This window comes from Astatotilapia calliptera, chromosome 23 (genome assembly GCF_964374335.1).
Source record: "Astatotilapia calliptera chromosome 23, fAstCal68.1, whole genome shotgun sequence".
In the NCBI taxonomy this organism is placed as follows: domain Eukaryota; kingdom Metazoa; phylum Chordata; class Actinopteri; order Cichliformes; family Cichlidae; genus Astatotilapia; species Astatotilapia calliptera.
The window spans coordinates 29,683,084-29,697,247 of record NC_137443.1 but is presented as its reverse complement, the minus strand read 5'-3'; the positions used below and the strand labels follow the sequence as shown (position 1 = coordinate 29,697,247).

The 14,164-nt window shown below is 41.6% G+C and overlaps 1 long non-coding RNA gene across 1 annotated transcript; it reads left to right on the top strand.

The window, feature by feature from the left end:
* Window positions 1–9,031: 9,031 nt before the first annotated feature.
* Window positions 9,032–9,453, top strand: LOC145424506 (uncharacterized). Its single transcript, XR_013905592.1, has 2 exons — window positions 9,032–9,172; window positions 9,372–9,453. It is a non-coding gene; the product is annotated as an uncharacterized LOC145424506 (long non-coding RNA).
* Window positions 9,454–14,164: the final 4,711 nt, after the last annotated feature.

The window sequence follows — 14,164 nt, the reverse complement described above, 5'->3', positions numbered from 1 at the left end:
TGTGCTAAAACGTGAAATTAAAAGCTCAGCTGCACAAGCACACAGCACGGAAACAAAGAAAGTTACACAACTGCTGTGGTACGAAGATAGAGCTGGTGTAGCAGGTTAAAAGTGCACTAAATGTACAACTAACGGAAATATATTTAAATTACTGTAAATAAGTTAGTATTTAGTTCAGAATGCCTTTCAGCAGAAGATGAAGGAAGTAAATAAAATAATATAATAGCCCATATTGATATTCTATACATTTAAATTCTGTATCAAACGGGCAGTGCAGTGGTTAGCAAGCTGCAAGAAGGCTCTGGGTGAGCTGTCTAGGGTGAGCCCTGCCTCTCATCCTAAGGCAGCTGCAACAGTCCATGTGACCCTGAAGTGGGTAAGTGGAAGACGTGGGTGGGTGGGTGGATAAAAAAGTAAAAATGATGCAGTCATGCTTTGACAACTTTTCAGCGACATATCTGACAAACTACTCAGCAGCTTATCATACAGACGCTCATTCGCACCTCTTTCTGCTCACATGTGGTACTACTCTGCTACATGTGCAGCAGGCAGTCCCGACACTGTTGTAATTATAGACAGTATAAAAGATGGATGCAGCCACTGTGACCTCACCCACAGGTTATTGAAGTCCTCTTCTAAAGCCTTGGGCAGGCTTGGGCAAGCCTTGTGACAGCCGGGATGTGGCTATGACAGTGAAATTAAGGAAATGTTCATTGGTTTAGTTTCCAGGTAACTAAATGCTGACCAATGAGCATACTCTGCATAATGCGCTTGTCTGACTCTAACAATGATCATGATTCATTTTTCCAGGACGCCCCCCCCCCCCCCCCCCCCCCCCTCCCCAGAACGCTGAATTGGATAAAGGAACAAAAGTTGTATGTACATTTTCATTATTCAGGTATATCGATGAAGCCAAATGGCACAAATCAACTAGTCAAACTACAGGATGCCTTAAACACGTGGATAACCTCTAGCTTCGTACTACTAAATTAATCCATCCATCCATCCATTCGCTTCCGCTTATCCTTTTCAGGGTCGCGAGGGGCGCTGGAGCCTATAGGGCGAGAGGCAGGGTACACCCTGGACAGGTCGCCAGTCTGTCACAGGGCCAACACACAGGGACAGACAACCATTCGCACTCACATTCATTCGCACATTCACACCTAGTGACAATTTGGATTATCCAATTAACTACTAAATTAAAAAAAAAAATCAGGGTTAATACATTTCGTCCTTAAAATCTTAGAAACATAGTGTCTAACCAGATACCGGTATTACCTTGGCCTCCATTAACATTTTTGACCAGGATATGTCCTTCAGTGCACACAGTAAACTAATATGTCAGACTGCTTACTTATATCACTAAAATGTGAAACATCCCGTGTCAGAGTGATGCTGAAAAAGGAGTTCATGCATTTGTTCCTTCTAATTCATTGTAATTCATTACCAGGCTGCTTTAAAATCTCTCTGAAAAGCTTCACTTAATCCAAAATGCTGCAATGAGAGTAGTGACATTGACATTTCTCCCATATTAGCTTCTCCTCTTTGGCTCTTTGTAAGTGATTAGAAGGATTTTAAATTCATTTCTGCAGTCAACAAAGTGTTGAATCATCAGGCACTTCACTCTCAGGCTGCTGGTTTACTTGTGGGGCCTGCAGTTTCTGAAAGTAGGATGGGAGGCAGAGAATTCAGCTTTCAGGCCTCTCTTCAGTGGGAGCAGACAGAAACCTCTCTGCACTTTTCAGATGAGGTTTAAAACTTTTCTTTTTCACAAAGTGTGTATTTAGGGCTCGATCAGGTAATCAGTAACCAGGCCCTGTAGAGAACCAGCTCCAGCAGTTCAGTTCCTTTTGTGGCAGCACGAGGTGGTGGAGAGTAATAAGGAAAAGTGCAAGAAACCAATGATGTCACACTCAAACCTGACAGCAGCACCCTGGGAATTTCACCCAGAGAATATCGAGTTTGAAACAATTGTCAAGAAGGCACTTAGGCCCGTTGTACTTGAGACAGAGGTTCAGTGTAAAACAAACAATTTATTGACAACCTTTTAAAATATATCACATAAAAGAACAATCGATTGTACACATACTGTAAAAGTCAGAGCTGTGGCTTACCAGTGAGTGAATGGGAAGCCAGATGAGGACAGGGCCTGAAAAACCAGTACACATGTGCAATTCACTGTCACACACACTCACACTGTTGTGCAACTTAAACCAGGGGTGCATAAATAATCACAGCACACGGAAGGTCACAAAAAGTCAATGCAAAATGGACACAAAAAGATGCAAAAAAGGCAAAGCAGCAGCACTTCTGTAAACGCAGCCCAAAAAGCAGTAATGGCCCAACTTTAAAGCTATCACTCAGGCCAAGATTCCCTGTAATGCATCAAAAAATTAGCATTTACAGCAAAAAGATTATGACAGAGGCAATGCTAAGATCATAACAAATCATAACAAAGGGGCCAAAGGAGGCTTCTGCACCTGGAGCTATAAACACAATGTTTGCTACCAAGTAAAGTAACAAATGTATGGCACAAAATCAAAACATGTCTGTGACTCTTACCTGTAACAGCAAGGGAAGTCAGGTGAGCGAAAGGCGCAGCTGAGCATCTGCACAGACAGCATGCTAACCCTAAGTTAGCCAGAATCCAAATATATATATATATCTATAAATATATATATTTATGCAGGTTTAAGACTAATCCAGGTCCATATATTTGAAAAAGAAAAGATATTTTTTAAAGATGTCCTGTCCAAGAACTAAAACACCGACAGCATCAAAAGCAAAGCAATCCACTGCATTGAGTCTGTTCTCTTGACTAAACTGGGTGACAGCATTTGGTTGTAATGTTTGTATTAGTGTCACAGTTTCTCAGGTTGCTCTGCAGCAGCTCTTTGTTTCAGGGAGTCTGCTCATCAACCAGTGAACACTGCAGGGCCTATTTGGGTAGAGAGTATCCAAGAGTGATAAGCCAGGATGGTTGAATATAGCCACAGAAACCAGTTCGCTTTACTCCAAAATGGGAATCCCAGAGCGAGAGACAGCCTGTCAGGTCCATCAGCGCCGGGTTAATCCCACAGAAGAGACGGCATTTTTATTGGCCTGTGTCTCACTCCAGTGCCAAGACCAGCAGTCTAATAAGTCAGTGATGCCTCCTTTTTTTCTCTCCAGATTTGAGGCCTACTTTCACTTACAGCTCTCCTTTTTTTCTGACCTCATGTAGAAACTTTCATAGAAAGTTTTCTATGAAATGAAGTCTTTTTTGTCCAAGGCTGATGAAAGACGGTGGCACAACATATATTAGCCCCTCAGCCTCCTGCAGCTCTCATTTAAAAAGTAGTAGATGCATAATATCCTCACAAGGGCCTTTCATTATATTATTAAGAAAAATGTTGTCAATCTGTGCTGTCAAATGCATTCAAAGGGTTATAATCCACTTTTTCATGCTCAAACTTGCCTTCAACCATCTCTATTTTAAAGCATGTCAGTTAGCAACAGCTTATATTGCCAAGTATGCCTTTCAACCTGCCCCCACCCCGGTGCTCAGTATATGTGAAAGCATTTATTCGGTACCCTGTGGTCCAGCTGAAAGAGATCTGCTTGCTGTCTTTCCTCCACAAAGGTCTGAAAACCTTTTCAATGTCGAAAAGAAACGCGCAAACATGCCTGATTTTCCAATGAGCTAAACACATGCAAATTGGACTTCATAATGTTTAACAGCTGGTACTTTCATTCGCAGCTAATGTTGACTAATTAGCCAGTCAGTTAGTAGCTAAAGCACAGGCAGCACGTACCTGGAGCACCAGTGATCACCACCCACCTTCACATCTCATTACATGAACAGAATCAGCGTGTAAATGGCAGGTAAGTGCTCGACAGCAATAAGCAATCCGACAAACCTTTTGTGGCTGATACAGTGGAATATTGCTCTCTCCCTCTCTGGTGACTGTTTCATGGAGTCAGCAGTGTGGGTGACAAAGAATCTAATGAATGAACTGAACAGTTTGCAGCTGAACGGGATCTTTAAAAAAACAGGTCTGTTCCCTTAAAAAGGTCATAATCAATATACTGACAAATAACTAAGTGGAACCAGCGTGACAGGAGTTAACCTGCAGCAAATGATCACCCAGTTCGACAGCTTCCCTCAACTCTAAATGACTTTACAGAATTTTGAGCTGACTTTTTAGGTTTCCAGCCTGCAGTAGTCTTTTTAATAACTCTCAATCCACTATTGCATCCTTTTTTTTTTTGTCCACAACAGGGTTTTGGTTTTTCTTATGTACACTACATGAGTCAGCACTTAAGCAGGGGTTATGCTCTGCTATAGCATGAATACAGACACCTTCATTCTTTAGTGATCTGTTATTATACACTCTATGTTCAAAGAAAGTTCGTTTGAAAGTCTCATGGGTAGTTCGTGCACTAGTGTCATGTCTCCGTGAACTAGTCAGTGGAGTCACATGGTCATCTGCGCACTGCTTGATAAGGAAATTTGGGTTATCTGGACCCAAATTTCCCCCATGGACTTGTGGACATGGAAACTAACATGCCTCTTAAGAGCAAACTGACACCATTAATAACAAGAAAGCTAACATTAACCTCCTTAAATAGGCATGAAATATACAGCGATATACAAATGTTTTATCTGTACTTTAGCTGGAACTGTCCATACCCACACTCATGCATACAGACAATATTTTTAGAGTCACTGTCAATGACGCATAACGAAATGTTAATAATATGCTATATTTTCTCCTTCGTAACCAAGTAGATAATGCCAAATTCTTAGCATTTCTCAAATGTACGCATGTTGTTACAAGAACAAATGTGGTTGCATCTGAGAGTCACAGGGAGTGCAAAGAGGTCGAGAAGATTAAGAAACGGAGTGAACTGAACATGCTGAAAGCTTTTCACAGGGATTGTTGACAACAGAACGCGAAATAGGAGATAATGCAGTTTCTCCTTTCAACAACATTGAAAAGAACACACCATTCAGCCACATAGGGTCAAATAGGCACTTTTAGTGGTCCATCTTTTTGTATCTCAAAATGGGAAACATGTCAGCAATATCTGTGGCTGCATAATAAAGTAGACTAGTGCACCTTGCACTCTCCCTTTCAAATTTCTACTTTCCTTGATGCCATGATGTTTTCCATCGAGGTCGATGAAAAGTGTTTTGGAAAAGACAAAGGTTGTTTGTTTTTTTTACTGTCTTTTGACTATCTGATTGCAACCCAAGGAGATGTTGGTGGAAATATTACAAAATTCCTTCTAGTTGGTACTCAGATATTTAGTTCATGAGAAACTAGGAACAAAAATGCCTCCAGCCATGCCTGTCACCACTGCAGATGCAGAGAAAAGTCAGCCTCACTGGTGTAATGGTTAACACAATTGCCTGTGAAAAAGATCAAGACCAAAAGGACACAGGGTTAAGGGGTCGCAATCTGGCATACTCCAAGTGCCAGTCCCAAGCAAGCCCAGATAAACAGGAAGGTTGCATCCAGCATAAAATCTGTGCCAAATCAAACAGGAAACAAGGAAGTCACAGAATGTACCTCGTTTTATTGTCAAGTTGTTCCCATTGCAAGAGAAATAGAACAATCCAGTAATAAACAGCAGCTGTTTTCCCACATCCCAAATGTTTCACAACCTGTGAAACAGTCATCGTTGAATAAAGACATTAAAAGACTTTTCTGACAGACTCCATTCAGCAACATGAACAATATTATTGTTCACTCTTGACGATAACCAGAACTCTCAGTTCCTGTAAAGAGTTGCACAACATGTTCTGTGACTATTAGCAGTAAGGCTTCTAGGACAGCAGGGCCAAGTGTGAACTGCAATTAAGACAATGCAGCAGTCTGTACTGTTGAAGCCAGTTCTGTTGAACATTTAAGTACGAGTCAGTGCAGACTTTGCAAAGAGAAACTTAAATTTTTTGGAAGAAGTCTACATCTTCTTGTGGTATCTGATCAATACTGGTTAATAGCTGGATAAGATAATCAATCATTGTTGCGTTTTTAGGCCTTGTCTATCTTGTGGTTGAAATGCTTTATTTTACACTCTAAAATCTTCCAGTGCTGCCTTAATGGATTTTTAATAGGTATTTCAGAGGATCGAGGAAAGGTTGTACTGGTCTTGCTTGAGTCACAGTGAACAGATGGTATCCCAGGCAGGAAAAAAAGAGGAGAAATCAAAGAGTTTATTGATCCAGCAGCTTAATTAAACAAGACTGGGCCTCAGTACTTGGCCCATATCATGACTCAGCTTCACAGCACCTGGCATGAACCTTAACTTAGTGACAGAACACAAAGGCGGAAACATATAAGGAACCAGGACATAATAAAACCTTTCTTGACACCCATAATCATATACACACACACATATGCACACACAGTTTAAGCACTTACGCAGCTATAAGCCCAGGAGAGAACCTGAAGAGGGAGAAGCAAGGCACAGGAGGGGGAGTGACAATAGCTTTACAACCCCCCTAAACAATTATGGAATCTGTTCTCTGTAACCTGCCTACCCAGTTTTTACCTGTGTGTTGCTTTTCTGCAGTACTTCTTGTTGATTTTGTAACTCGATTTCCCTTCGAAAATGTTTACAAGAAGTCGGTACAGAAAGAGCCAAAAACGTCCAAACACACTCTGTAAATTCTTGACAGCATTCTCCTAAAGTAGCTGTAATTGTCAGCCATGTTTGGAGACAACTTTTCCCACTAAATATGTTAATAGCGCACTTTTGAAGTAAGGCAGTCTTCCGAAATAGTGCACAGACTCGTGGCCGCCCACACCTGAGCAGGCCAATATCAAGCCTGGGCTCTATTCCGGTGGGCTGTCGGAGGGAGACTGATGGAGGCTGGCAGACAGGCGTTTAGGGAGGAGTCCGTCTGTTCCACGGTGTGGCAGAGCCAGCCACCATCCATCTCCATTATACACATCCACATGCCACTGGGCAGGGGACAACTCCTCCGAGAATGACCAGAGTGGAGGAGGGGGGTGTAGGGGAGGCGGGATGGGTGCAGAGGAGGAGGGAGGGAGCAAGTGACTGTCAAACTGTTATGCTGCTGTTCCCGGCCCGTGCTCCTCTTCAGCTTATCCATGTTGCGCTTGTGTAAATCACTGATGGAGGAAGAGGAGCCGTCAGAGGATGGACATGATGTGAATTCATTCTTCATGGCAGGCACAGCACGCTGTCACCTTTCTATATCAGCTTTTTTATTGATTCCTGTTTCATCTAGTTCAGAGGAGACACGTTTTATTTATTCATCCATTCTTTACCAGCTTATCTTTGATGGGACCCAGGTGATTTCAACCAAATGTGGACAGACTATAAAGCAGATTATTTTTTTAAGATCTTAAATAGTTTTGTAAAGCTATTATGACTCACATTTTGCAGATATCCAGATATAAAAACAGATATTGTTTCAGTCAGAGGAGTCAGAGGAACAAAGATTGCTAGAGAGCACAGAGCATGACAAACCCAAAATGCCCACACTGACATGGATCACTAAGCCAGCATTGTGGACTGTCAAAACAAAGCAGAACAAAAGAACCTGCAACAGGTTCTCTCTGGCTATGTTCCTCTGATGTGTAAATGTCCACATCATTTCAAAGATTTTAATAAGCTCAGACATTAATGACTGGCTAGAAATATGGTTGCCATGGGAACAGCAGCCAGAAGGACCACTCCGACATGGGAATTATCAATCGCATTGATCAAGTTTAACTGGACAACTGAACAAGACTAATTATGGAAAAGCTCATTGAAAACTGCCTCTTTACTGTACGCTGGGCTCTATAGCTTTGACCACACAGTGAGCTCAGTGTTTACTCAGTTAGCTTTCTATGCTCGCGTTCCCTCTTCATTTCCAGGGGAGTGAAGGTGAAGTTTTCAGCTCACCTAAAAACTGTCCCAAACCACAGATACCGCCTTTTTTTTTCCCTACCTGACAGCCAGCTGGCCAATTAATGTGTCTGCATGGGTGCTCTCTGGGTTCTCCAGCTTCCCTCCATAGTCCATTATGCTATAGCCACACTAGGGAAAACATTGGTCGGAAATTGTAATACAATCAAAAATAATTGAGACACCGTGGGACGAACATATGATGTTGTTGCCTTTGCAACAGTTGCTTCGAAGTTGGGGATCAGGTGTGCGATCACTCACAGTCAGATGCCGTCGCCAAAGTGATAAAGTGATAAGAGCAATATAAAATGGTCTGCTATCAGTTTGAGACTGAACAGAATCAAACTGGTAATTATATGATGAATCAGCGAAAATTGCAGTTTCACAGTGTGGTGGGGTGTGGTTAGTGATGCCGCTGCAGGGTAGGCGAATGCACCTGCAGGGCATCCGCAATCACGCCTCACTGGATTAAAAGACTGAACTTGGTCCGGTGGTGTTGTTGTTGTAGTTTTGAGCTGTGAGAGGGGAGCTGCAGCTGTGGTTTGTACAGCAACCGTGTCTGCCATTGTAATAAATAATGCTGAAAAGCACTGAAATGTCGGTGGGTCTGCCGTGGGTTCTTCACACTAAGCATTTAAATTAAAATGAAATCATATTAACTGCTCACGTTCAGAGTCCAACCAGAACCTCACTGAAACAGAAGTTCATCCACATACACTGAACAAAAATATAAACGCAACACCTTTGTTACTGCTCCCATTCCCCATGGGATGGACGTAGAGACCTAAAATTCATTCCAGATACACAATATAACCATCCCTCCCAAACAGTGGTCACAAATCAGTCCAAATGTGTGGTAGTGGGCACATCTGCTATATTGAGATAATCCATCCCACCTCACAGGTGTGCCACATCAGGATGCTGATCTGACATCATGAGTAGTGCACAGCAGGGGCGGAGCGTGGGGGTGGCTTACTGGGCTTAAGCCCGGGTTGTTTTGTCAGAAGCCCGGGGTCTTTTGGAGTGTAATTTTTTCATAGATGTCTGGCTGACAACTGTATAAAACAAAAAGTACACACAATATTCGAAGCACATAGTGCACACTGTGGGAATTTACGACTGTGCGTGAATCCCCCCCTGATATTGGTATGATCCAAGCTCAGGCACTAAGCGACTGAGCGAGGGGGCGGGGCAGCTGCTGCCCGTCAGTGCGCTGTTGGAGAGACGGAGCCAGCCATACTAAGGAGAGCTTAAGTTTGACCAGGTACCAAAGAAAATCCTTCGTACTGTACAAATAATGTAAATATGACGGTGCATCACGAAAGATTGATATCAAACTGATCACTTGACCAATATTACGTTACTTGCTCTTCAAGTGAGTCAACAAATGGCGAAATGAAAAGCCGAACAAATGCTATCTTTTTTAGAGTCTTAGCTTACGTGTGTTTATTTCATATTTTCAGTTCTTACCCTCCCCGACTAAATCGGTTTCAGTTATGTACTGAAATATAAGAATGGACACTAGAGGGTTCTTTCAAAGAAAAACTCAGGTAAATGTTATTTTATATATTGTGCTTTGTATGTTGTTCAGTATATTTGTATGCAAAACAAGAGGAATTTCAGTACACAGCAGGATATTCACATTTGTAACCAGATATTTACACTTTAGGGAGAAAACATAAAACATTTTTACTGTACAACATCAATTTAGAGTAAACTTTTGTTTTAGATAAATATTGAAATATCTTTTGAATTAGTTAAATGTCAGAATAAAGAGAGACAGAGCTTTCTGTTTTTTATCACTTTCATCAAATTTAGGAGTACATGTACACTAAGTTTATTGTTAATTAATAAGAAACTCCAGACGATTCCATCCTGAGCTGAAGAAGCTTCTGATAGGTTAGTAGAGTCCATGTGAGTAAACTGGTGGCACAGCTGTGGATGCATATAAGGCAAAACACAGAGCCTGTTTCTGTGACATGGGAACATCAGGAGATGTCAACAAAACACCAGGAAAAGAACTGTGGAGCTCCATAAGTGTGGCTCAATTTTGAATACAATTTGGTGCCATTTACAATTAAGAAATACAGACGATTTCTCTCTTTACTCTTAAAGTCAACAAATATGTTTTTTATATTTATCAATCTAAAAAAATAAACATTTAGTCTGATTTGATGTTACAATTTAAAAGTGTTTGTGTTTTTATCTGAAGAGTTTGTAAATATCTGGTTTCAACTGTATATTTGATGATTGTCAGCACAAAGAGGGAGAGAGGAACAGAGAGGGAGAGAGAGAGGAACAGAGAGGGAGATGGAGAATGAGGACAGAACAGAGATGAACAAGAGCAGGTGAGACACACATGTTAGTCAAATGGTTGTTTACCAAAAGTATCACCGTATCATAGGTACTCATGTATCTCATACCTAGTGTTTCTTTTTAGGTTTGTTATTTTTCAAATTCTATATTTATTAAGTTATGAAGGCTTGTTTGCACAACAAGGCTAAATAATTATATAAACCTTTCTCAATCTAAATATTGTACTTTGGTAAAATTAAAAAATAAATGTAGTGCAGGTCTATGATGATTTTTAGTGCTACTATCATCTAGTTCTGATTCTGGTTCTGTCTTGGTTAAGTCCCAAGTAGTCCTGATTTTGAACTGTTGTAGTCCTGTTTTAATTCTGGATCAGTTCTTGGTCTGGTTGAATTGGGGTTTAGTCCTCGTGTCTTGATACAGCCCTGATTTTGTTCTGCCTCGCTGCTTAATTAAGAAACTAGCTTAAGGTGTTCTGCACATGTGATATATATTTTTCCCTATATGAAGTCATTCTTTTTTGAACAAAACTCAAAACAGAGCCAATTAATCTTTCAGTCATTTCTACCCCCCCCCCCCCCCCCCCCCCCAAGGGAAAAAAAAATCCCACATGCATACTATCCTTTTGGGCTAAGCCCCGGGTGTTTCAAATGTCTGGCTCCGCCTCTGGTGCACAGGTGTACCTCAGACTGCCCACAACAAAAGGCCACCCTGGAATGTGCAGTTTTGTCTCACAGCAAAATGCCACAGATGCCACAAGCAATGAGGGAGCGTGCAATTGGCATGCTGACAGCAGGAATGTCAACCAGATCTGTCGCCCGTGCATTGAATGTTCATTTCTCAACCATAAGCCGTCTCCACAGGCGTTTCAGAGAATATGGCAGCACATCCAACCGGCCTCACAACCGCAGACCTCGTGTAACCACACCAGCCCAGGACCTCCACATCCAGCAGGTTCACCTCCAAGATCGTCTGAGACCAGCCACCCAGACAGCTGCTGGAACAATTGGTTTGCACAACCAAACAATTTCTGCACAAACTGTCAGAAACCGTCTCAGGGACGCTCAACTGCATGCCCGTCGTCCTCATCGGGGTCTTGACCTGACTCCAGCTCGTCGCCGTAACAGACTTGTGTGGGCAAATGCTCACATTCGATGGCGTCTGGCACGTTGGAGAGGTGTGCGCTTCACGGATGAATCATGGTTCACATTGTTCAGGGCAGATGGCAGCTGAGAATGTCCCAGTTCTTGCATGGCCAGCATACTCACCGGACATGTCACCCATTGAGCATGTTCGGGATGTGCTTGACCGGCGTATACGACAGCATGTACCAGTTCCCACGAATATCCAACAACCTCGCACAGCCATTGAAGTGGAGTGGACCAACATTCCACAGGCCACAATTGACAATCTGATAGACTCCATGCGACGATGTGTTGCACTGCATGAGGCAAATGGTGGTCACACCAGATACTGACCGGTTCTGGGTCCCCAGACCCCCAATAGCGCAAAAAACTGCACATTCCAGGGTGGCCTTTTGTTGTGGGCAGTCTGGTACACCTGTGCACTACTCATGATCAGCATCCTGATGTGGCACACCTGTGAGGTGGGATGGATTATCTCAATATAGCAGATGTGCCCACTACCACACATTTGGACTGATTTGTGACCACTGTTTGGGAGGGATGGTTATATTGTGTATCTGGAATGAATTTTAGGTCTCTACGTCCATCCCATGGGGAATGGGAGCAAAAACAAAAGTGTTGCATTTATATTTTTGTTCAGTGTATATTGACATAGTTGCTGCAGTAGGACAATTTAACTGCAAAAATAACATCATCACTAAATTATAATAAAACAAAGAATAAAGGAAAGAACTGGAATAAAACAAACTGGCAAACTCTGGATGACTAGTTGGTCCCTGCATCCTCTTGCATCAAATCAGGAAGCATGAGCCCAACTGTCTTGCTGTGTTGCTGTGTAGACACAGGTTTATCTGTGATAAAGATAACTTTTCCTCAGTGTGAATCTTCATGCAATTTGTTCATTACTGCGGTGTGATGAGCCAGAAACAGTGATTGTGCCGTCTCTTGGAGCCATTTTACATATGCACAACTGTTGCATATGTAAAACTTATTTTCAAATATTATGTTGCTGATACTTTGTGTCCAGCATTTGGGTGACCTTTGAAATTGCAATTTAGGCTCTCGTCCCTATTCATCAGGATAGCAGCTTCAAAGGAACAGCTCTAGCTGCTAAGAAAATTGCCTGTTTCAAAAGGATCTTTGGTTAACCCACAAACAGGAGATCAAGGTGGAATGATTGGCTAAACACTGGACAAGAAGCTCAAAGAATTTCCCACTTTTTTCCAAATTACCAAACCCTTACCAGTGAAAGTGTCACGCTGAGAGTCCCTTTTGACAGTATGTTGGTATTTGTGTGGGCGTTTTCCCCCCCTAGCTTTTAAAATAACATGATACCTCCCAAACGGTGGTCCTTGCCTGAAGAAGCACTGATTACTGCAAAGCACATGTTCGTGATAAGAACAAGCTTGAGAGAACTGCTACCCTATGTCTGACAATTGCTTTTGGAGGGTGCGATTTAGCTAAGAGTCTGATGCAATTCTGTCTTTGGAGCGATACAAAGGCAATCAATCCTACCATCTCACCTTCCATCCTTTTATTCTCGATACAGATTACATCAGTATGAGAGATAGATTCCCTCCCAGACACAGGTGAAGACTGGCTGATGTTAAAAGTAGAGGCATGCCACCCGGTGTGTAATCACTGTTTTAACCTCCCTCTCAGTCATTTATCATAGTCAATACGCTGAGGCATGGGGATGTAATCCGCGGGTCTCGTCCACTCCTCACAGTCTCACCCATACATGCAAACTGTGGGCCGGGAGACAAGCAGCTAATCAGGGAGCCTACAGTGGAAAAAGCTGCCAACCTGGAAAAAGAGTCTTTATTTAAATAAGAAGTGATTTTAAAAGTCAGGATTAATTTCAGTGAGTTTGAAGGGCCAAGCCTAGCTGGAGGTTGGATATGTCTTCAGCCCATGAATATTTCATGTTCTTTTTTTTTTGTCCTTAGAAACAATAATTTACTGTTTAAACATCGCGTTTGTTTCTTCAGCCACAGGACACATCCTCTAGCATTTAAAACATCTAAAGAGAGCAAACTGGTTTTAACCTCAAGGTTAAATCAGGATTTATTTCTTGAAAGTGTGTTATCCTATTTAAAGGTTCCTGCAAATTTGTTTTGCTTTCATGGGAAACATAATTAAACCCTGAACTATGCACATGTACTTGTTTTATTTTTTGGGTGTTGGTATTGGCCAAGCGGGTAAGTAATGTTAAATTATTTATTTGGTTATTTTATTTAGCTTTTATTTACATTTTAAAGCATCTTTAGTTTAATTAACTCTAATTCTGCAGTCCCACAGTCCTGGAGAGTGATCCATGATTGGGCAGCTCTCCTTCTGTGTGAACCTGGCATACTGATAGTAAAAGATTATGTTTGGTAAGGATTTAAAATAATATCTTATATTTTGTGCAGTAAAACTCAAGCGGATATTCTGGTAATGTGTTCATACATTTTTTTTATTGTTGTGTTAGTACAACTGCATATATATTTCTAAACATTTATGAAATCTGTCAGCGCTGTGATACAGGTTCTTTGTGTGTCTTTGTATGTGTGCTTTCTTTTTTCCTACACAAACTAAGGTACATTAGTGATTACGTGACCACTGCAAGGGAGAGACGTTTTTCTGAATAAACTCCAAGGTTGCTTTTTTTGTTACTGTAGTACATTAGCTGGGCCTATTTTTTTTTTATAACAGACTAAAATGAAAGCATTAAATCCAGAAAAATACACAAACATAAAAAAGTACAGAAAAAAATCTAAAGGTTAACATTTGTTTGTTTTGACTTTTCTGTATTT